Source organism: Cryptomeria japonica, chromosome 3 (genome assembly GCF_030272615.1).
Source record: "Cryptomeria japonica chromosome 3, Sugi_1.0, whole genome shotgun sequence".
In the NCBI taxonomy this organism is placed as follows: Eukaryota; Viridiplantae; Streptophyta; class Pinopsida; order Cupressales; family Cupressaceae; genus Cryptomeria; species Cryptomeria japonica.
The window spans coordinates 758378965-758401464 of NC_081407.1; positions in this window are offsets into that span (position 1 = coordinate 758378965).

A 22500-nucleotide genomic window follows, 5' to 3' on the forward strand; every position below is an offset into this window, starting at 1 on the left:
TTTTTTCTGGTGCAGCAGATGAGTAAATGGCTGACACCTATCTATCAATTGAGAAATGAATCTTTTGATAGACTGTAACCTTCCTTGTAGAGACCTTAGTTGATTGATATTCCTAGGTGATTCCATTTTTATAATTGCTTTCACCTTTGTGGGATCCACTTATATGCCTCGAGCTGAAACATGTATCTTAAAAGCTTGCCAGATGTGACTCCAAAAGCACATTTCTTTGGATTGAGACACAACTTGTATTTTTCTAGATGTTGAAATTTTTTATCTAGGATCTCAAGATGTCCTTTTCTGGTAGATGATTTTGCTAACATGTCATCAACATAATCCTCCATGTATACATTCATCATGTCATGAAAAATTATCGTCATTGCTCTTTGATAGGTTGCACTTGCATTCTTTAGTCCAAAGGGCGTGACAATCTAGCAAAATGTACTCCAAGGACATGTGAAAGTTGTATTTTTCTGATCCTCAGGTGCTATCTTGATTTGATTATATCCCAAAAAACCATCCATTAGAGAAAACATGACATGTCCAGCTATTAAATCCACAATAATGTCTATGTTTGGTAAAGGAAAGTCATCCTCTGGGCATGCTTTGTTGAGATCTAAAGCAATCTTGCCTATTGAGGTTGAAATACCTTCCTTGCAAGTTTCACTAAAAGGTCTAATTTCATATGAAGAATGTCGAGTATCCAGGCTACAAGAGTTGGAATTGTTGCAAGAGCATCATCAAAATGCTTTTGACCATTTGAAAGCATACCAGTAGTGAATGGCAAGAAGATACAATCACAGGGTCAAACCTATGGTGTTTCAGATTGGATATCTAGTACTAAAGGAGAATCCACACAATTGGCATGATCATGAGAAGAAAAGGAAGTTTGAACCGAATTGGCTAGGTTCTTTTGTTATTGTCGATGCATATGGGTCTAGTGCTTACCAGCTATCAATACCAAAAGGGGATCTGCTTGAAGAACCTATCAACAGCTTATATCTCAAAAAAAAAAAAGTCTAGCAAAAAGCAAAAAATACAAAAAAAAAAGAAAAAAGTACAAAAAAAATCAGAAAAAGAAAAAATCAAATATGAGAAAAAAGTGCAATAAAAACAAATAGTGAAAACCTGGAAACAGACAGTATTTGCAAACTAGCTCTTCCATCTAGTAGTGCATGCATCTTTTTGCATTTTTTGTATCATTGTGCATGTCCATAATAAAGCTTTGTGTAAATAAGTTAGGCATTATAGCAGTGTCTCACTGCAGCTTGGATCATTGCATATATCCATAATAAAGGTTTGTTTCTAGACTGGGGGCAAAACCTTGAACCTAGTTAGGACAATCCACATTAAGCTTAAAACCATAAGCAAACAACAGTGAGACAACAATCATAAAACAAAGATCATGAAATTAAACATTGAACGTCAATCAAAAAAAAATTGAGAAAACAACTATCAAACTCAACATCAAGACCAATGACAAAAAATCAATGGATGATATATTTTGAATTGTGGTTTGATCATTGTGGCAGGTATTTCATTTCATTAACCCTCTTCATTTTCGTATAGTTGCATTTAATCAGAAATTACATTAATCATTTTGTATATAGTCACATTCATTTAATCATTTCAAGAGATTAGATCATTGTATATTATATCATTCACTTAGTTAATCCATGCATTGCATACATCATCACATTTTGTAAAAACATTGTATTTATCATCGTATCATTATATCATTGTATATTTCATTCATTAGGCATAGTAAATTAGTCGTTGCATTGTATCATATTTCAGTTCATCTCATATCATACATCAATATAATCATGTATCATATATTAGGTCATCAACGTTGCATCATTTCATGTGTACATTAATTACAATGTAAATCATTATATCATCATTATTATAAAAAATCATCATCATCATGCATCTTGTAATCAAATAAGCATCATAGGTTGCATGAACATCGTTACATATCATAATCAAAAATCATAAGCATCACATCATAGGATCATCTAAACATGTGGAACAAATGCATACATCCATCATATAGGTCAGATAAAGCATGTAAAGTAAATGCATCCATCATATAAACAATGCACAATCACATCATAAAGCATATAGATCAATAGTCATTGTTGCATCTTATATACTCAATAAATAATCAACGTCCAATGTACAGTGATATCACATAATACAAGAGATACATAAAAAAATGGCAAGAATCAATCCTCCCCAAAAATCTTGTACATGCATCAAAATAATGTGGTACAGGGATCTAAGCGTTGCTCCCTCCAGATGTTGTAGGCCTCGCTAATCCTCCAGTTGTACCACCAAATGGACCAACATCTAGATCTCTACCTATGGGATCCCTGCGAAGCGGACCTGTGACACCCCTAATCTCGATGTGTGACTGACTCCATCCTGATCTAGTCCCAAAAACATGTGCATAACCTGGGGCACGTTGACAAGTAGGAACAATATCATCATATAAATTCTGGTAATACTCAACCTCCTTGGTTGAGTACTGAATCTCTCTAATAGTGTCACCTGTAATGGTCCCCACAGCAGCTCTCTCTAATATGTCAGCCAGGGCCTCAGTGTGTCCATAGCGCTTAATCATTGAATCTCTCTCTACAGTCAAAGAGGCAATCCGTCCCTGTGCCTATGCAAGTTGAACCTATACCTATGTAAGTTATCCTTGTAGCTGTTGTACTAGAGATTGCAGCCCACTAATCTGTGCATGTTGTTGGTGCGATGACACTCCAATCTAGATCTATTGCTACTATTGGGTTGGTTGTCGTTGCACTATATCCTGACCAAGGGCATTTGTCCTGCCTGCGGCCTGTGAAAGAGGTCTCCCAGATCTCCTTCTCTACACTACCCTAGTGTCCTACCCTCCAAGCTACTCCTCATGTCCTCTCTACTGACTAGAGCCACTAGCACCATCCCCTTTGTTGCCTCCACCACCCCCACCATCTCCTCCATCCCTACCATCTCCATCCTTGTCTCCACCCCTCCTCCATTGAGGTCCCCTCTATTGTGGTTTGTCATTATCATCAAATGGAGACACTGGCTCATCAAGAAAAGATAACCTTGAAACTATCTACATCATGAAATGTTGGGAGTACTCGGCAGTCATCCCTCCATCTGTAGCATATGGTTGATAATCCCATACCTGAGCTCCAAGTTAAAACTACTTAGTGCATGTTGTCTCATAAGAAATGGTAGGCCCCTAGTTAGGTACATCTTGTTGTCTTTGTGCATATAGTGCAGCACCATGTGGGAATGCCTGCACCCATCCATACTGTCAGAACATCGTGGATTGGATAAATCACTCAATCACAAATGGGGTCCCTCCAATCAGATACCGAGGTAAAACATATGTCATCTCAACAGCATCCTCGGGCCTTGGCTCACAATCCAAGTAAGGTCTTCATATCACTGTGTCCAGATCATCCAATACCCATCTCCAGTGCTCTAGTTTGCCCAGTTTAAGTCGGACAACAACACCTACATATCCATATACATAAGGAATCCTAAAAAGTTGATCCCTCTCAGCCAATGGGTGAGTGACAGCTATATGGTCCCATGCCCATATCTGCAGTAGTGTCACTCCAGCTAATAAACTAGTGGCACCAAGGTACACCACCAGATGCAAGTCATGGTAAAATTATGCTAGCATGTAGGAGCCCCATGCATATTGAGGACCCTGTGTGATCATTCTCTCTAGCACTCAACCCCAATCAATTCACAGTCCACTTGAACTATGGTCCAGACATCGAAAACCTCCAACAAATCCAACTAAAACAGAAGGTAATGGCTCATACTAATCCAACATATCCTTCCATGGGATATCATAACCGTAGATCTCATCATCCTCAAATATCCTCCTCAAGGAATCAGTACCTACTTGCTCTGTAGTACCCTTGCCCTAATCAGATTCTAATCTTGGTTTGACTTTGGTTAGTTTACCATGTTATGATGTTATAGTCAGATGTTATGATTATTGTGTGTACCTGTTAATGTAGTTTTCGCATCAATTCTTATGTAAGTTTATTTGCTCTCCTAATTCATGTTATTAATCTCGAGCTAACACTTTTATTTTATATATATATATATATATGTGCATGTATGACTCTTAGTTGCAGGAGATTGCAGGTACAGTACCGCATAGGTATGAGGTTCGTCTCCACTTGGATTCACAGGTTTGAGTGTCCTCATTGACCCTTAGAAATTGGATTAGGTGGTCGTAAGACCCTCGTTTGACCATAGTACTTCTCAAGTGAGTGTCGTCAGTCGTCTGTCAGTATCCCCTTGGGTGGGGTATGCAGGTCGTCGACCTGTTTGGCTTTCTTGGGTTGTGTGTTTTGTGTGTGGTTAAATTAAGTATTTAATCCTTAGTATTTAATTTAATTAAATGTGTGTTTACGAATTGTAATTAAGGGACTAAATTAAATAGGTTCCCTTATGCGATTAATCGTTAATTAGAATTGCTTAATTCCTGTTCTTCATAGCAAGTTCGATTAAACAGTTAATTTTAAATAATAAATTTATTCAGTTTATGCTTTTGGAAAGGAAAGATTTAAATTTATTTGAAATAGAATTGATTTAACCTCTTTGGCATTTTGGAAATAGAAAGGTGGATTTCAATTATTTAGGAAAATCAATTTTAATTAGAAAAGAAAGTTTAATATATATTTGATATAGTTTGAAAGAATGATTTTTGGGATTTTATTTTAAATGAAAATATTTTAAATCCAAAAATGATTTTTTTGTCAAACTTTCCCTTTTTAACCTAGGATTTGGAAAAATATTGGGAGGATGATTTTGGAGAGGATTTTTGGAAAAATATTTTTGGGGAATGAAAAATTTGGGGATTCTGCAAAAGGAAGGATTTCTTGAGCTTAGAGGTTGGGCTCTTCATCAAAATCTCTTCCAGGATTGCTGAATCAGGTAGGTCTCTGGTTTATTTCGTTGGCTTCTTTGTTTGAAAGAAATTGTTTTGGATTTGGTAGAAATCTGGTTGTGAAGGTTAAAAATCTCATTGGCTTGGGGAAATGAAAGAGTTGTAATTAATCTTCAATTCAAACCCTCCTTGTCTTGATTTCCAACCTCAAGTTTAGATTTTGGTTGCTCAAGTTGTTTTAAAATCAAAAAAAATGGATTGGTTGTTTACTATAAGATTTTGTTAAAATCCCAATGATATTGTATCCAAATTCAGTTTTTAAAAGAGATGTCTGTTGTGCTTGGTAGAATGGAGAAAGAATCATGGTTAAAATTTTACGAGTCTAAGTATTTGGGGCTTTCTAGTGTTTTCATTTTAAGAATATGTATGTTAATCTTTTGTTTAAATTTTGGAAATTACTTCCAGAGTTTGTTCTCAGAAAAAAAATTATGAGTGTTGTCTTTTGTTTTTTATATATATATATGCAAATTTTGGGTCTGAGAATGCCCAGAGACTGGGGTTCTGCATTTATTAGTTTTAATAAATTTTTAAAAATATATATATTTTTTTAAGCAAGGTTTGGTTTTGGGCGTTGGGGGGTGAGCCATGGTCTCAACCCATGGCTGGGGAGAGTCGTGGCTTCCCCAAGCCATGGGGAGAACCATGGCGTGGAGACCATGGCATGGTCTCCACATAGTCATGGTTGTGGGGAGACCATGTCATGGTCCCCACAGTCCCCTTCGCAAAGGAAAGGGAACCATGTGGTTCCCAAGTGGTGGGGCCCGTGGGTTTCCCAAGGGGGGTGGGGGGAACTTTAAATTATATTAAAGTTTATTTTTTTATTTTGTTATAAAGTTTTTAAATATATTAAACATTTTCATATATATATATATATTTATTTATTGTTTTGTATTTTTTTTTTAATATGCTTACAGGAAGTACCTTATTTGGGAAAAGGATAAAATAATATATTTTATTTGGAAATTTTTTTAAATAAAATATATTTATTATTTGGTAAATTTTAAATAGTATATTATTTAGGAATGTATTATTTGAGAAATTTAATTATAATAGGTTATCTGGAAATGTTAGAAATGAAATAATATATTATTTGAGTAATTGGAAAATGGAATATTATATCATTGGGTATTTTGGAAATTTAAATGATATACTATTGGAAAAATTGAAAATTAAATAATGAATCATTTGCAAAATTAGTAAGTAAATGATATTTTCATTTAGTAAAATAAATTCTTTAATTCATATTTTTCTGTATTGGGAAATAGGCAAAATTGTACTATTGCGATTGCGGTATTAAATTGATCTTGCAATGCTGATTTTTCTGTTATTGTATTTTGAAAACTTAGATCCTTTAGAAAACTGGATCGATTGTTGTGTGTAAACAATAGGAAAGCAGGTTGTCTTTTCCAATCTATGCCTATGCATGTTTTATTTTTTGTATTCGCATTTGCTTAAGAAATGGCAAGTCCTTAATTTTGTTTGTTGAATACTGTCGTATGATTGATTTGGGTACCTTCTTATGTCCTTGATCTCGAGTTTTGTCTGTTTTCTTGTGATGGTGTTGTAACCGGTCATGTCCTTTATGCGAGTGTTGAATGTTGATTCGTGGTAGACCATAGTTGGTTAGGTCTCTAGTCAGAGTACCGTCAGTCAGTGCACCTTGTATGAAGTCTTATTTGACCAAGTGGGTATTCCTACCATTTTGAACTCTATATGCTTGACTTTGTGTATTCCTGGGTTTTAGGAGTTGTTTGAGTATGGTCTAGTGTCATATGGGAAAGTGGCTTTTGTTAGAGTTATCTTGTATTAGTTAATAATTATTTATTTAATTATTAGTCTATTAAACTCTACACTTAAGCTAAACTTAGGCATTTAATAAATATTGTCGGTATTATTAAATGCATATTATCCCTTTAGGGTTTTTTTAGGGTTGCACATTTTTAGGGTTTCTATTATCCTTTTATAAGGATTGTATTGTACTTGTTCATTCAATTGATTCCCTTTCTGAATGATAATTTTCTTCTTCAGAGCATTTATGTTTTTTTGCTTTATGTGCCTTCATTCTTCCCTTGTGACAAGTATTTGCATGCAGGTGTTTTTGGGATCTCTGAAGTTATATTTCCTCAACTTCTTCATGGTATCAGAGCCTACATCTGTTGTTGCTTGTTCCTGATTTTTCCGAAGATTTTTTGGAGGAGGGTTTCAAGTTTTTTCAGAATTTTTTATTGGATCTGGGGTAGTTGTTTTCTTTTTTTTTTTTATCATTTTGGGCTCAAACGGACCTCACCATTGAGCTTAGAACGCCCTAAAACCCCCATTTCCATATAAAATTTGTCAATTTTTGACAAATTTGGGTTCTGAAATTTTTTCTTTGGTTTTGCCTTTTTTTGGCACGAATTTTAAGAAATTCATCAAAAAAATCATTAAAAAAAATTAGAGCAATTTGGGCCAAAACAGATCTCACCATTGACTTCCGAAGAGCATTTCCATTCATTTTGATATATAATTCGACCTATTTCAGTGACAAGTGCATCTGGGCCATGATTTTTTCATTGACATGCTTTACGAGGCACAAAAATCTATATGGCAGTACCTACAAATGCGTCAAAAAAATTTCGTCAAAAAAAAAAATTAATTTTTTTTTTTTTAGTTTTTTTTTTTACCCTTTTTATGTCCAAAAAGAGGGGTTTTTTTCTTTTGGCCATAACTTGGGCAAACAGAATCGTTTTTTCAAAAACAAATAGACGTCGGAAAGCTGGTTCCAAGCCGGACCTCGTCAAGTTGGTAATTTTTTCTAATTTTTCTGTTTGACTATGTTTTTTTCAAGTCAAAGTGGGGTCTCTTTTCTGCACTCTGGGAGCCGTAGAATGAGCATCCTAACTTCATTTTTTGAAAATTTTATATCCTTGGAAAGCTTGTTTTGTGCAATTTCTAGCCATATAAGTTTTATTACCAACTTTTGCTCCATGCATATTTTATTCAGTCTTTTGCTTTTCAACACTCTGATGGATATCTTGGTTGTTTCAGGTCCTGGGATCTCTTCTTTGGGTACGATGTCTCTATTTTGGTTCTCGTTTCTATTTCTAGTCTTCTTATCATTGTAGCTTGTATTTATGAAAACGCACTAAGATAAAGTGTCATCATGCATTGTTTACATGGAATCTTGCACATATTGTGCCTTATTGTACATGCACTACTTACAAAGTGTCATGAGGGGGTTGATGTTTGTTTTTTGTTTGTCATCTACCTTTGTCCAGTGAGTGTTCCTTCCATGACATTCACCTCATGATGTATGTCAAGTGAGTGTTCCTTCCACGACACCATGTATTTTCTTCGACATCTTTGATGTTTCTGGTTCTTCCTCATGCAATTCTTCCTGGCTGTTTTTTTCAGTGTTCCTGTCCCTCTCCCTCTTCAGCATTATGGGGAGGTTTGTCCTGTTGGTTCTAATGTTTCTTTGGTTCGATTGATCAGCTCTTCAGGCTTTGGTGTCTCATGCCATCTATATCTTTGAGTTCAGTTGTTTGCCCTTGTTTGTCATCTGATTCGAGTACTATCATTTGAGGGCACTTATGCAGATTACGATCTTCTCTACCTGGTCATGTTCTATTTCAGTGGAGGTTCTTCAGATCAGCAGCTACTCTTCGACAGTGTTTGCATCTATTTCATGCTCCAGTGTTGTTCTTCTTGCTTTTCCATCTCTTTTTGCAGTAGAGTTTTTTTTCCCACGTGGTTTTCTCTATTTCTCCAGTTCATAGAGATTTGGTTGTGATTGGATATCTCATCAGGCCTTGTTGTCAGGACCCAAATTTGTCTTCATCATGTAGTTGCATTTTTTGCTTCATGCATTTAATTTTTTTAGCTACTCCCTAAGTTCATCTTAAGGGGGGTGTTAGAGTTATCTTGTATTAGCTAATAATTATTTATTTAATTATTAGTCTATTAAACTCTACACTTAAGCTAAACTTAGGCATTTAATAAATATTGTAGCTATTTATTCTAATTATTAAATACATATTATCCCTTTAGGGTTTCTATTATCCTTTTATAAGGATTGTATTGTACTTGTTCATTCAATTGATTCTCTTTCTGAATGATAATTTTCTTCTTCAGAGCATTTATGCTTTTTTGCTTTATGTGCCTCCATTCTTCTCTTGTGATAGGTATTTGCATGCAGGTGATCTTGGGATCTCTTGTGACAAATCTGGGTTCTGAAATTTTTTCTTTGGTTTTGCTTTTTTTTGCACGAATTTCAAGAAATTCGTCAAAAAAATCATTAAAAAAAATTAGAGCAGTTTGGGCCAAAACGGATCTCACTGTTGGCTTCTGAAGGGCATTTCCATTCATTTTGATATATAATTCGACCTATTTCGGTGACAAGTGCATCTGGGCCATGATTTTTTCATTGGTACGCTTTACGAGGCACAAAAATCCGTACGGCTGTACCTGCAAATGCGTCAGAAAATTTTCCTCAAAAAAAAAATTAATTTTTTTTTAATTTTTTGTTTACTTTTTTATGTGAACTTATTTTTTTTATTTTTTACCCTTTTTATGTCCAAAAAGAGAGGTTTTTTTCTTTTGGCCATAACTTGGGCAAACGGAGTCATTTTTTCGAAAATGAATAGATGTCGGAAAGCTGGTTCCAAGCCGGACCTCGTCAAGTTGGTAATTTTTTCCAATTTTTCTATTTGACTGTGTTTTTTTCCAGTAAAAGTGGGGTCTCTTTTTTGCACTCCGGGAGCCATAGAATGAGCATCCTAACTTCGTTTTTCAAAAACTTTATATCGTTGGAAAGCTTGTTCTGTGCAATTTCCAGCCATATAAGTTTTATTCTCAGCTTCTGCTCCATACATATTTTATTCAATTTTTTGCTTTTTAGCACTCTGGTGGATATCTTGGTTGTTTCAGGTCCTGGGATCTCTTCTTTGGGTACGATGTCTCTATTTTGGTTCTCGTTTCTATTTCTAGTTTTCTTATCATTGTAGCTTGTATTTATGAAAACACACTGAGATAAAGTGCCATCATGCATTGTTTACATGGAATCTTGCACATCTTGTGCCTTATTGTACATGCACTACTTATAAAGTGCCATAAGGGGGTTGATGTTTGTCTTTTGTTTGTCATCTACCTTTGTCCAGTGAGTGTTCCTTCCATGACATTCGCCTCATGATGTATGTCAAGTGAGTGTTCCTTCCACGACACCATGTACATTCTTCGGCACCTTTGATGTTTCTGGTTCTTCCTCATGCAGTTCTTCTTGGCTATTTTTTGCAGTGTTCCTGTCCCTCTCCCTCTTCAGCATTATGGGGAGGTTTGTCCTGTTGGTTCTAATGTTTCCTTGGTTCGATTGATCAGCTCTTCAGGCTTTGGTGTCTCATGCCATCTGTATCTTTGAGTTCAGTTATTTGCCCTTGTTTGTCATCTGATTCGAGTAGTGTCATTTGAGGGCACTTATGTAGATTACGATCTTCTCTACCTGGTCATGTTCTATTTTAGTGGAGGTTCTTCAGATCAGCAGCTACTCTTTGACAGTGTTTGCATCTATTTCATGCTTCAGTGTTGTTCTTCTTGCTTTTCCATCTTTTTTTGGAGTAGAATTTTTTTTCCCACATGGTTTTCTCTATTTCTCCAATTTATAAAGATTTGGTTGTGATTGGGTACCTCATCAGGCCTTGTTGTCAGGACCCAAATTTGTCTTCATCATGTAGTTGCATTTTTTGCTTCATGCATTTAATTTTTTTAGCTACTCCCTAAGTTCATCTTAAGGGGGGGTGTTAGAGTTATCTTGTATTAGCTAATAATTATTTATTTAATTATTAGTCTATTAAACTCTACACTTAAGCTAAACTTAGGCATTTAATAAATATTGTAGCTATTTATTCTAATTATTAAATACATATTATCCCTTTAGGGTTTCTATTATCCTTTTATAAGGATTGTATTGTACTTGTTCATTCAATTGATTCTCTTTCTGAATGATAATTTTTTTCTTTAGAGCATTTATGTTTTTTTGCTTTATGTGCCTCCATTCTTCTCTTGTGATAAGTATTTGCATGCAGGTGATCTTGGGATCTCTTGTGACAAATCTGGGTTCTGAAATTTTTTCTTTGGTTTCCTTTTTTTTGCACGAATTTCAAGAAATTCGTCAAAAAAATCATTAAAAAAAATTAGAGCAGTTTGGGCCAAAACGGATTTCACCGTTGGCTTCCGAAGGGCATTTCCATTCATTTTGATATATAATTCGACCTATTTCAGTGACAAGTGCATCTGGGCCATGATTTTTTCATTGGTACGCTTTACGAGGCACAAAAATCCGTACGGCTGTACCTGCAAATGGGTCAGAAAATTTTCCTCCAAAGAAAAATGTTAATTTTTTTTTAATTTTTTGTTTACCTTTTTTATGTGAACTTATTTTTTTTATTTTTTACCCTTTTTATGTCCAAAAAGAGGGGTTTTTTTCTTTTGGCCATAACTTGGGCAAACGGAGTCATTTTTTCGAAAATGAATAGATGTCGGAAAGCTGGTTCCAAGCCGGACCTCGTCAAGTTGGTAATTTTTTCCAATTTTTCTATTTGACTGTGTTTTTTTCCAGTAAAAGTGGGGTCTCTTTTTTGCACTCCGGTAGCCATAGAATGAGCATCCGAACTTCATTTTTCAAAAACTTTATATCGTTGGAAAGCTTGTTTTGTGCAATTTCCAGTCATATAAGTTTTATTCTCAGCTTCTGCTCCATGCATACTTTTTTCAGTTTTTTGCTTTTCAGCACTCTGGTGGATATCTTGGTTGTTTCAGGTCCTGGGATCTCTTCTTTGGGTACGATGTCTCTATTTTGGTTCTCGTTTCTATTTCCAGTCTAATTATAATTGTAGCTTGTATTTATGAAAACGCACTGAGATAAAGTGCCATCATGCATTGTTTACATGAAATCTTGCACATCTTGTGCCTTATTGTACATGCACTACTTATAAAGTGCCATGAGGGGGTTGATGTTTGCCTTTTGTTTGTCATCTACCTTTGTCCAGTGAGTGTTCCTTCCATGACATTCACCTCATGATGTATGTCAAGTGAGTTTTCCTTCCACGACACCATGTACTTTCTTCGGCACCTTTGATGTTTCTGGTTCTTCCTCATGCAGTTCTTCTTGGCTATTTTTTTCAGTGTTCCTGTCCCTCTCCCTCTTCAGCATTATGGGGAGGTTTGTCCTATTGGTTCTAATGTTTCCTTGGTTCGATTGATCAGCTCTTCAGGCTTTGGTGTCTTATGCCATCTATATCTTTGAGTTCAGTTGTTAGCCCTTGTTTGTCATCTGATTCGAGTAGTGTCATTTGAGGGCACTTGTGCAGATTACGATCTTCTCTACCTGGTCATGTTCTATTTCAGTGGAGGTTCTTCAGATCAACAGCTACTCTTCGACAGTGTTTGCATCTATTTCATGCTTCAGTGTTGTTCTTCTTGCTTTTCCATCTCTTTTTGGAGTAGAGTTTTTTTTCCCGCGTGGTTTTCTCTATTTCTCTAGTTCATAGAGATTTGGTTGTGATTGGGTACCTCATCAGGCCTTGTTGTCAGGACCCAAATTTGTCTTCATCATGTAGTTGCATTTTTTGCTTCATGCATTTAATTTTTTTAGCTACTCCCTAAGTTCATCTTAAGGGGGGGTGTTAGAGTTATCTTGTATTAGCTAATAATTATTTATTTAATTATTAGTCTATTAAACTCTACACTTAAGCTAAACTTAGGCATTTAATAAAGATTGTAGCTATTTATTCTAATTATTAAATACATATTATCCCTTTAGGGTTTCTATTATCCTTTTATAAGGATTGTATTGTACTTGTTCATTCAATTGATTCTCTTTCTGAATGATAATTTTCTTCTTCAGAGCATTTATGCTTTTTTGCTTTATGTGCCTCCATTCTTCTCTTGTGATAGGTATTTGCATGCAGGTGATCTTGGGATCTCTTGTGACAAATCTGGGTTCTGAAATTTTTTCTTTGGTTTTGCTTTTTTTTGCACGAATTTCAAGAAATTCGTCAAAAAAATCATTAAAAAAAATTAGAGCAGTTTGGGCCAAAACGGATCTCACCGTTGGCTTCCGAAGGGCATTTCCATTCATTTTGATATATAATTCGACCTATTTCGGTGACAAGTGCATCTGGGCCATGATTTTTTCATTGGTACGCTTTACGAGGCACAAAAATCCGTACGGCTGTACCTGCAAATGCGTAAGAAAATTTTCCTCAAAAAAAAAAAAATAATTTATTTTTAATTTTTTGTTTACCTTTTTTATGTGAACTTATTTTTTTTATTTTTTACCCTTTTTATGTCCAAAAAGAGGGTTTTTTTTCTTTTGGCCATAACTTGGGCAAACGGAGTCATTTTTTCGAAAATGAATAGATGTCGAAAAGCTGGTTCCAAGCCGGACCTCGTCAAGTTGGTAATTTTTTCCAATTTTTCTATTTGACTGTGTTTTTTTCCAGTAAAAGTGGGGTCTCTTTTTTGCACTCCGGGAGCCATAGAATGAGCATCCGAACTTCGTTTTTCAAAAACTTTATATCGTTGGAAAGCTTGTTCTGTGCAATTTCCAGCCATATAAGTTTTATTCTCAGCTTCTCCTCCATGCATATTTTATTCAGTTTTTTGCTTTTCAGCACTCTGGTGGATATCTTGGTTGTTTCAGGTCCTGGGATCTCTTCTTTGGGTACGATGTCTCTATTTTGGTTCTCGTTTCTATTTCCAGTCTTCTTATCATTGTAGCTTGTATTTATGAAAACGCACTGAGATAAAGTGCCATCATGCATTGTTTACATGGAATCTTGCACATCTTGTGCCTTATTGTACATGCACTACTTATAAAGTGTCATGAGGGGGTTGATGTTTGCCTTTTGTTTGTCATCTACCTTTGTCCAGTGAGTGTTCCTTCCATGACATTCGCCTCATGATCTATGTCAAGTGAGTTTTCCTTCCACGACACCATGTACTTTCTTCGGAACCTTTGATGTTTCTGGTTCTTCCTCATGCAGTTCTTCTTGGCTGTTTTTTTCAGTGTTCCTGTCCCTCTCCCTCTTCAGCATTATGGGGAGGTTTGTCCTGTTGGTTCTAATGTTTCCTTGGTTCGATTGATCAGCTCTTCAGGCTTTGGTGTCTCATGCCATCTATATATTTGTGTTCAGTTGTTTGCCCTTGTTTGTCATCTGATTCGAGTAGTGTCATTTGAGGGCACTTGTGCAGATTACGATCTTCTCTACTTGGTCATGTTCTATTTCAGTGGAGGTTCTTCGGATCAGCAGCTACTCTTCGACAGTGTTTGCATCTATTTCATGCTTCAGTGTTGTTCTTCTTGCTTTTCCATCTCTTTTTGGAGTAGAGTTTTTTTTCCCGCGTGGTTTTCTCTATTTCTCCAGTTCATAGAGATTTGGTTGTGATTGGGTACCTCATCAGGCCTTGTTGTTAGGACCCAAATTTGTCTTCATCATGTAGTTGCATTTTTTGCTTCATGCATTTAATTTTTTTAGCTACTCCCTAAGTTCATCTTAAGGGGGGGTGTTAGAGTTATCTTGTATTAGCTAATAATTATTTATTTAATTATTAGTCTATTAAACTCTACACTTAAGCTAAACTTAGGCATTTAATAAAGATTGTAGCTATTTATTCTAATTGTTAAATACATATTATCCCTTTAGGGTTTCTATTATCCTTTTATAAGGATTGTATTGTACTTGTTCATTCAATTGATTCTCTTTCTGAATGATAATTTTCTTCTTCAGAGCATTTATGCTTTTTTGCTTTATGTGCCTCCATTCTTCTCTTGTGATAGGTATTTGCATGCAGGTGATCTTGGGATCTCTTGTGACAAATCTGGGTTCTGAAATTTTTTCTTTGGTTTTGCTTTTTTTTGCACGAATTTTAAGAAATTCGTCAAAAAAATCATTAAAAAAAATTAGAGCAGTTTGGGCCAAAACGGATCTCACCGTTGGCTTCCGAAGGGCATTTCCATTCATTTTGATATATAATTCGACCTATTTCGGTGACAAGTGCATCTGGGCCATGATTTTTTCATTGGTACGCTTTACGAGGCACAAAAATCCGTACGGCTGTACCTGCAAATGCGTAAGAAAATTTTCCTCAAAAAAAAAAAAATAATTTATTTTTAATTTTTTGTTTACCTTTTTTATGTGAACTTATTTTTTTTATTTTTTACCCTTTTTATGTCCAAAAAGAGGGTTTTTTTTCTTTTGGCCATAACTTGGGCAAACGGAGTCATTTTTTCGAAAATGAATAGATGTCGAAAAGTTGGTTCCAAGCCGGACCTCGTCAAGTTGGTAATTTTTTCCAATTTTTCTATTTGACTGTGTTTTTTTCCAGTAAAAGTGGGGTCTCTTTTTTGCACTCCGGGAGCCATAGAATGAGCATCCGAACTTCGTTTTTCAAAAACTTTATATCGTTGGAAAGCTTGTTCTGTGCAATTTCCAGCCATATAAGTTTTATTCTCAGCTTCTCCTCCATGCATATTTTATTCAGTTTTTTGCTTTTCAGCACTCTGGTGGATATCTTGGTTGTTTCAGGTCCTGGGATCTCTTCTTTGGGTACGATGTCTCTATTTTGGTTCTCGTTTCTATTTCCAGTCTTCTTATCATTGTAGCTTGTATTTATGAAAACGCACTGAGATAAAGTGCCATCATGCATTGTTTACATGGAATCTTGCACATCTTGTGCCTTATTGTACATGCACTACTTATAAAGTGTCATGAGGGGGTTGATGTTTGCCTTTTGTTTGTCATCTACCTTTGTCCAGTGAGTGTTCCTTCCATGACATTCGCCTCATGATCTATGTCAAGTGAGTTTTCCTTCCACGACACCATGTACTTTCTTCGGAACCTTTGATGTTTCTGGTTCTTCCTCATGCAGTTCTTCTTGGCTGTTTTTTTCAGTGTTCCTGTCCCTCTCCCTCTTCAGCATTATGGGGAGGTTTGTCCTGTTGGTTCTAATGTTTCCTTGGTTCGATTGATCAGCTCTTCAGGCTTTGGTGTCTCATGCCATCTATATATTTGTGTTCAGTTGTTTGCCCTTGTTTGTCATCTGATTCGAGTAGTGTCATTTGAGGGCACTTGTGCAGATTACGATCTTCTCTACTTGGTCATGTTCTATTTCAGTGGAGGTTCTTCGGATCAGCAGCTACTCTTCGACAGTGTTTGCATCTATTTCATGCTTCAGTGTTGTTCTTCTTGCTTTTCCATCTCTTTTTGGAGTAGAGTTTTTTTTCCCGCGTGGTTTTCTCTATTTCTCCAGTTCATAGAGATTTGGTTGTGATTGGGTACCTCATCAGGCCTTGTTGTTAGGACCCAAATTTGTCTTCATCATGTAGTTGCATTTTTTGCTTCATGCATTTAATTTTTTTAGCTACTCCCTAAGTTCATCTTAAGGGGGGGTGTTAGAGTTATCTTGTATTAGCTAATAATTATTTATTTAATTATTAGTCTATTAAACTCTACACTTAAGCTAAACTTAGGCATTTAATAAAGATTGTAGCTATTTATTCTAATTGTTAAATACATATTATCCCTTTAGGGTTTCTATTATCCTTTTATAAGGATTGTATTGTACTTGTTCATTCAATTGATTCTCTTTCTGAATGATAATTTTCTTCTTCAGAGCATTTATGCTTTTTTGCTTTATGTGCCTCCATTCTTCTCTTGTGATAGGTATTTGCATGCAGGTGATCTTGGGATCTCTTGTGACAAATCTGGGTTCTGAAATTTTTTCTTTGGTTTTGCTTTTTTTTGCACGAATTTCAAGAAATTCGTCAAAAAAATCATTAAAAAAAATTAGAGCAGTTTGGGCCAAAACGGATCTCACCGTTGGCTTCCGAAGGGCATTTCCATTCATTTTGATATATAATTCGACCTATTTCGGTGACAAGTGCATCTGGGCCATGATTTTTTCATTGGTACGCTTTACGAGGCACAAAAATCCGTACGGCTGTACCTGCAAATGCGTCAGAAAATTTTCCTCAAAAAAAAAAAAATAATTTATTTTTAATTTTTTGTTTACCTTTTTTATGTGAACTTATTTTTTTTATTTTTTACCCTTTTTATGTCCAAAAAGAGGGTTTTTTTTCTTTTGGCCATAACTTGGGCAAACGGAGTCATTTTTTCGAAAATGAATAGATGTCGAAAAGCTGGTTCCAAGCCGGACCTCGTCAAGTTGGTAATTTTTTCCAATTTTTCTATTTGACTGTGTTTTTTTCCAGTAAAAGTGGGGTCTCTTTTTTGCACTCCGGGAGCCATAGAATGAGCATCCGAACTTCGTTTTTCAAAAACTTTATATCGTTGGAAAGCTTGTTCTGTGCAATTTCCAGCCATATAAGTTTTATTCTCAGCTTCTCCTCCATGCATATTTTATTCAGTTTTTTGCTTTTCAGCACTCTGGTGGATATCTTGGTTGTTTCAGGTCCTGGGATCTCTTCTTTGGGTACGATGTCTCTATTTTGGTTCTCGTTTCTATTTCCAGTCTTCTTATCATTGTAGCTTGTATTTATGAAAACGCACTGAGATAAAGTGCCATCATGCATTGTTTACATGGAATCTTGCACATCTTGTGCCTTATTGTACATGCACTACTTATAAAGTGTCATGAGGGGGTTGATGTTTGCCTTTTGTTTGTCATCTACCTTTGTCCAGTGAGTGTTCCTTCCATGACATTCACCTCATGATGTATGTCAAGTGAGTTTTCCTTCCACGACACCATGTACTTTCTTCGGCACCTTTGATGTTTCTGGTTCTTCCTCATGCAGTTCTTCTTGGCTATTTTTTTCAGTGTTCCTGTCCCTCTCCCTCTTCAGCATTATGGGGAGGTTTGTCCTATTGGTTCTAATGTTTCCTTGGTTCGATTGATCAGCTCTTCAGGCTTTGGTGTCTTATGCCATCTATATCTTTGAGTTCAGTTGTTAGCCCTTGTTTGTCATCTGATTCGAGTAGTGTCATTTGAGGGCACTTGTGCAGATTACGATCTTCTCTACCTGGTCATGTTCTATTTCAGTGGAGGTTCTTCAGATCAACAGCTACTCTTCGACAGTGTTTGCATCTATTTCATGCTTCAGTGTTGTTCTTCTTGCTTTTCCATCTCTTTTTGGAGTAGAGTTTTTTTTCCCGCGTGGTTTTCTCTATTTCTCCAGTTCATAGAGATTTGGTTGTGATTGGGTACCTCATCAGGCCTTGTTGTCAGGACCCAAATTTGTCTTCATCATGTAGTTGCATTTTTTGCTTCATGCATTTAATTTTTTTAGCTACTCCCTAAGTTCATCTTAAGGGGGGGTGTTAGAGTTATCTTGTATTAGCTAATAATTATTTATTTAATTATTAGTCTATTAAACTCTACACTTAAGCTAAACTTAGGCATTTAATAAAGATTGTAGCTATTTATTCTAATTATTAAATACATATTATCCCTTTAGGGTTTCTATTATCCTTTTATAAGGATTGTATTGTACTTGTTCATTCAATTGATTCTCTTTCTGAATGATAATTTTCTTCTTCAGAGCATTTATGCTTTTTTGCTTTATGTGCCTCCATTCTTCTCTTGTGATAGGTATTTGCATGCAGGTGATCTTGGGATCTCTTGTGACAAATCTGGGTTCTGAAATTTTTTCTTTGGTTTTGCTTTTTTTTGCACGAATTTCAAGAAATTCGTCAAAAAAATCATTAAAAAAAATTAGAGCAGTTCGGGCCAAAACGGATCTCACCGTTGGCTTCCGAAGGGCATTTCCATTCATTTTGATATATAATTCGACCTATTTCGGTGACAAGTGCATCTGGGCCATGATTTTTTCATTGGTACGCTTTACGAGGCACAAAAATCCGTACGGCTGTACCTGCAAATGCGTAAGAAAATTTTCCTCAAAAAAAAAAAAATAATTTATTTTTAATTTTTTGTTTACCTTTTTTATGTGAACTTATTTTTTTTATTTTTTACCCTTTTTATGTCCAAAAAGAGGGTTTTTTTTCTTTTGGCCATAACTTGGGCAAACGGAGTCATTTTTTCGAAAATGAATAGATGTCGAAAAGCTGGTTCCAAGCCGGACCTCGTCAAGTTGGTAATTTTTTCCAATTTTTCTATTTGACTGTGTTTTTTTCCAGTAAAAGTGGGGTCTCTTTTTTGCACTCCGGGAGCCATAGAATGAGCATCCGAACTTCGTTTTTCAAAAACTTTATATCGTTGGAAAGCTTGTTCTGTGCAATTTCCAGCCATATAAGTTTTATTCTCAGCTTCTCCTCCATGCATATTTTATTCAGTTTTTTGCTTTTCAGCACTCTGGTGGATATCTTGGTTGTTTCAGGTCCTGGGATCTCTTCTTTGGGTACGATGTCTCTATTTTGGTTCTCGTTTCTATTTCCAGTCTTCTTATCATTGTAGCTTGTATTTATGAAAACGCACTGAGATAAAGTGCCATCATGCATTGTTTACATGGAATCTTGCACATCTTGTGCCTTATTCTACATGCACTACTTATAAAGTGTCATGAGGGGGTTGATGTTTGCCTTTTGTTTGTCATCTACCTTTGTCCAGTGAGTGTTCCTTCCATGACATTCGCCTCATGATCTATGTCAAGTGAGTGTTCCTTCCACGACACCATGTACTTTCTTTGGAACCTTTGATGTTTCTGGTTCTTCCTCATGCAGTTCTTCTTGGCTGTTTTTTTCAGTGTTCCTGTCCCTCTCCCTCTTCAGCATTATGGGGAGGTTTGTCCTGTTGGTTCTAATGTTTCCTTGGTTCGATTGATCAGCTCTTCAGGCTTTGGTGTCTCATGCCATCTATATATTTGTGTTCAGTTGTTTGCCCTTGTTTGTCATCTGATTCGAGTAGTGTCATTTGAGGGCACTTGTGCAGATTACGATCTTCTCTACTTGGTCATGTTCTATTTCAGTGGAGGTTCTTCGGATCAGCAGCTACTCTTCGACAGTGTTTGCATCTATTTCATGCTTCAGTGTTGTTCTTCTTGCTTTTCCATCTCTTTTTGGAGTAGAGTTTTTTTTCCCCCGTGGTTTTCTCTATTTCTCCAGTTCATAGAGATTTGGTTGTGATTGGGTACCTCATCAGGCCTTGTTGTTAGGACCCAAATTTGTCTTCATCATGTAGTTGCATTTTTTGCTTCATGCATTTAATTTTTTTAGCTACTCCCTAAGTTCATCTTAAGGGGGGGTGTTAGAGTTATCTTGTATTAGCTAATAATTATTTATTTAATTATTAGTCTATTAAACTCTACACTTAAGCTAAACTTACGCATTTAATAAATATTGTAGCTATTTATTCTAATTATTAAATACATATTATCCCTTTAGGGTTTCTTTTATCCTTTTATAAGGATTGTATTGTACTTGTTCATTCAATTGATTCTCTTTTTGAATTATAATTTTCTTCTTCAAAACATTTATGCTTTTTTGCTTTATGTGCCTCCATTCTTCTCTTGTGATAGGTATTTGCATGCAGGTGATCTTGGGATCTCTTGTGACAAATCTGGGTTCTGAAATTTTTTCTTTGGTTTTGCTTTTTTTTGCACGAATTTCAAGAAATTCATCAAAAAAATCATTAAAAAAAATTAGAGCAGTTTGGGCCAAAACGGATCTCACCGTTGGCTTCCGAAGGGCATTTCCATTCATTTTGATATATAATTCGACCTATTTCGGTGACAAGTGCATCTGGGCCATGATTTTTTCATTGGTACGCTTTACGAGGCACAAAAATCCGTACGGCTGTACCTGCAAATGCATAAGAAAATTTTCCTCAAAAAAAAAAAAATAATTTTTTTTTAATTTTTTGTTTACCTTTTTTATGTGAACTTATTTTTTTTATTTTTTACCCTTTTTATGTCCAAAAAGAGGGGTTTTTTTCTTTTGGCCATAACTTGGGCAAACGGAGTCATTTTTTCAAAAATGAATAGATGTCGGAAAGCTGGTTCCAAGCCGGACCTCGTCAAGTTGGTAATTTTTTCCAATTTTTCTATTTGACTGTGTTTTTTTCCAGTAAAAGTGGGGTCTCTTTTTTGCACTCCAGGAGCCATAGAATGAGCATCCGAACTTCGTTTTTCAAAAACTTTATATCGTTGGAAAGCTTGTTCTGTGCAATTTCCAGCCATATAAGTTTTATTCTCAGCTTCTCCTCCATGCATATTTTATTCAGTTTTTTGCTTTTCAGCACTCTGGTGGATATCTTGGTTGTTTCAGGTCCTGGGATCTCTTCTTTGGGTACGATGTCTCTATTTTGGTTCTTGTTTCTATTTCCAGTCTTCTTATCATTGTAGCTTGTATTTATGAAAACGCACTGAGATAAAGTGCCATCATGCATTGTTTACATGGAATTTTGCACATCTTGTGCCTTATTGTACATGCACTACTTATAAAGTGTCATGAGGGGGTTGATGTTTGCCTTTTGTTTGTCATCTACCTTTGTCCAGTGAGTGTTCCTTCCATGACATTCGCCTCATGATCTATGTCAAGTGAGTGTTCCTTCCACGACACCATGTACTTTCTTCGGAACCTTTGATGTTTCTGGTTCTTCCTCATGCAGTTCTTCTTGGCTGTTTTTTTCAGTGTTCCTGTCCCTCTCCCTTTTCAGCATTATGGGGAGGTTTGTCCTGATGGTTCTAATGTTTCCTTGGTGCGATTGATCAGCTCTTCAGGCTTTGGTGTCTCATGCCATCTATATCTTTGTGTTCAGTTGTTTGCCCTTGTTTGTCATCTGATTCGAGTAGTGTCATTTGAAGGCACTTGTGCAGATTACGATCTTCTCTACGTGGTCATGTTCTATTTCAGTGGAGGTTCTTCGGATCAGCAGCTACTCTTCGACAGTGTTTGCATCTATTTCATGCTTCAGTGTTGTTCTTCTTGCTTTTCCATCTCTTTTTGGAGTAGAGTTTTTTTTCCCGCGTGGTTTTCTCTATTTCTCCAGTTCATAGAGATTTGGTTGTGATTGGGTACCTCATCAGGCCTTGTTGTCAGGACCCAAATTTGTCTTCATCATGTAGTTGCATTTTTTGCTTCATGCATTTAATTTTTTTAGCTACTCCCTAAGTTCATCTTAAGGGGGGGTGTTAGAGTTATCTTGTATTAGCTAATAATTATTTATTTAATTATTAGTCTATTAAACTCTACACTTAAGTTAAACTTAGGCATTTAATAAATATTGTAGCTATTTATTCTAATTATTAAATACATATTATCCCTTTAGGGTTTCTATTATCCTTTTATAAGGATTGTATTGTACTTGTTCATTCAATTGATTCTCTTTCTGAATGATAATTTTCTTCTTCAGAGCATTTATGCTTTTTTGCTTTATGTGCCTTCATTCTTCTCTTGTGATAGGTATTTGCATGCAGGTGATCTTGGGATCTCTTGTGACAAATCTGGGTTCTGAAATTTTTTCTTTGGTTTTGCTTTTTTTGCCACGAATTTCAAGAAATTCGTCAAAAAAATCATTAAAAAAAATTAGAGCAGTTTGGGCCAAAACGGATCTCACCGTTGGCTTCCGAAGGGCATTTC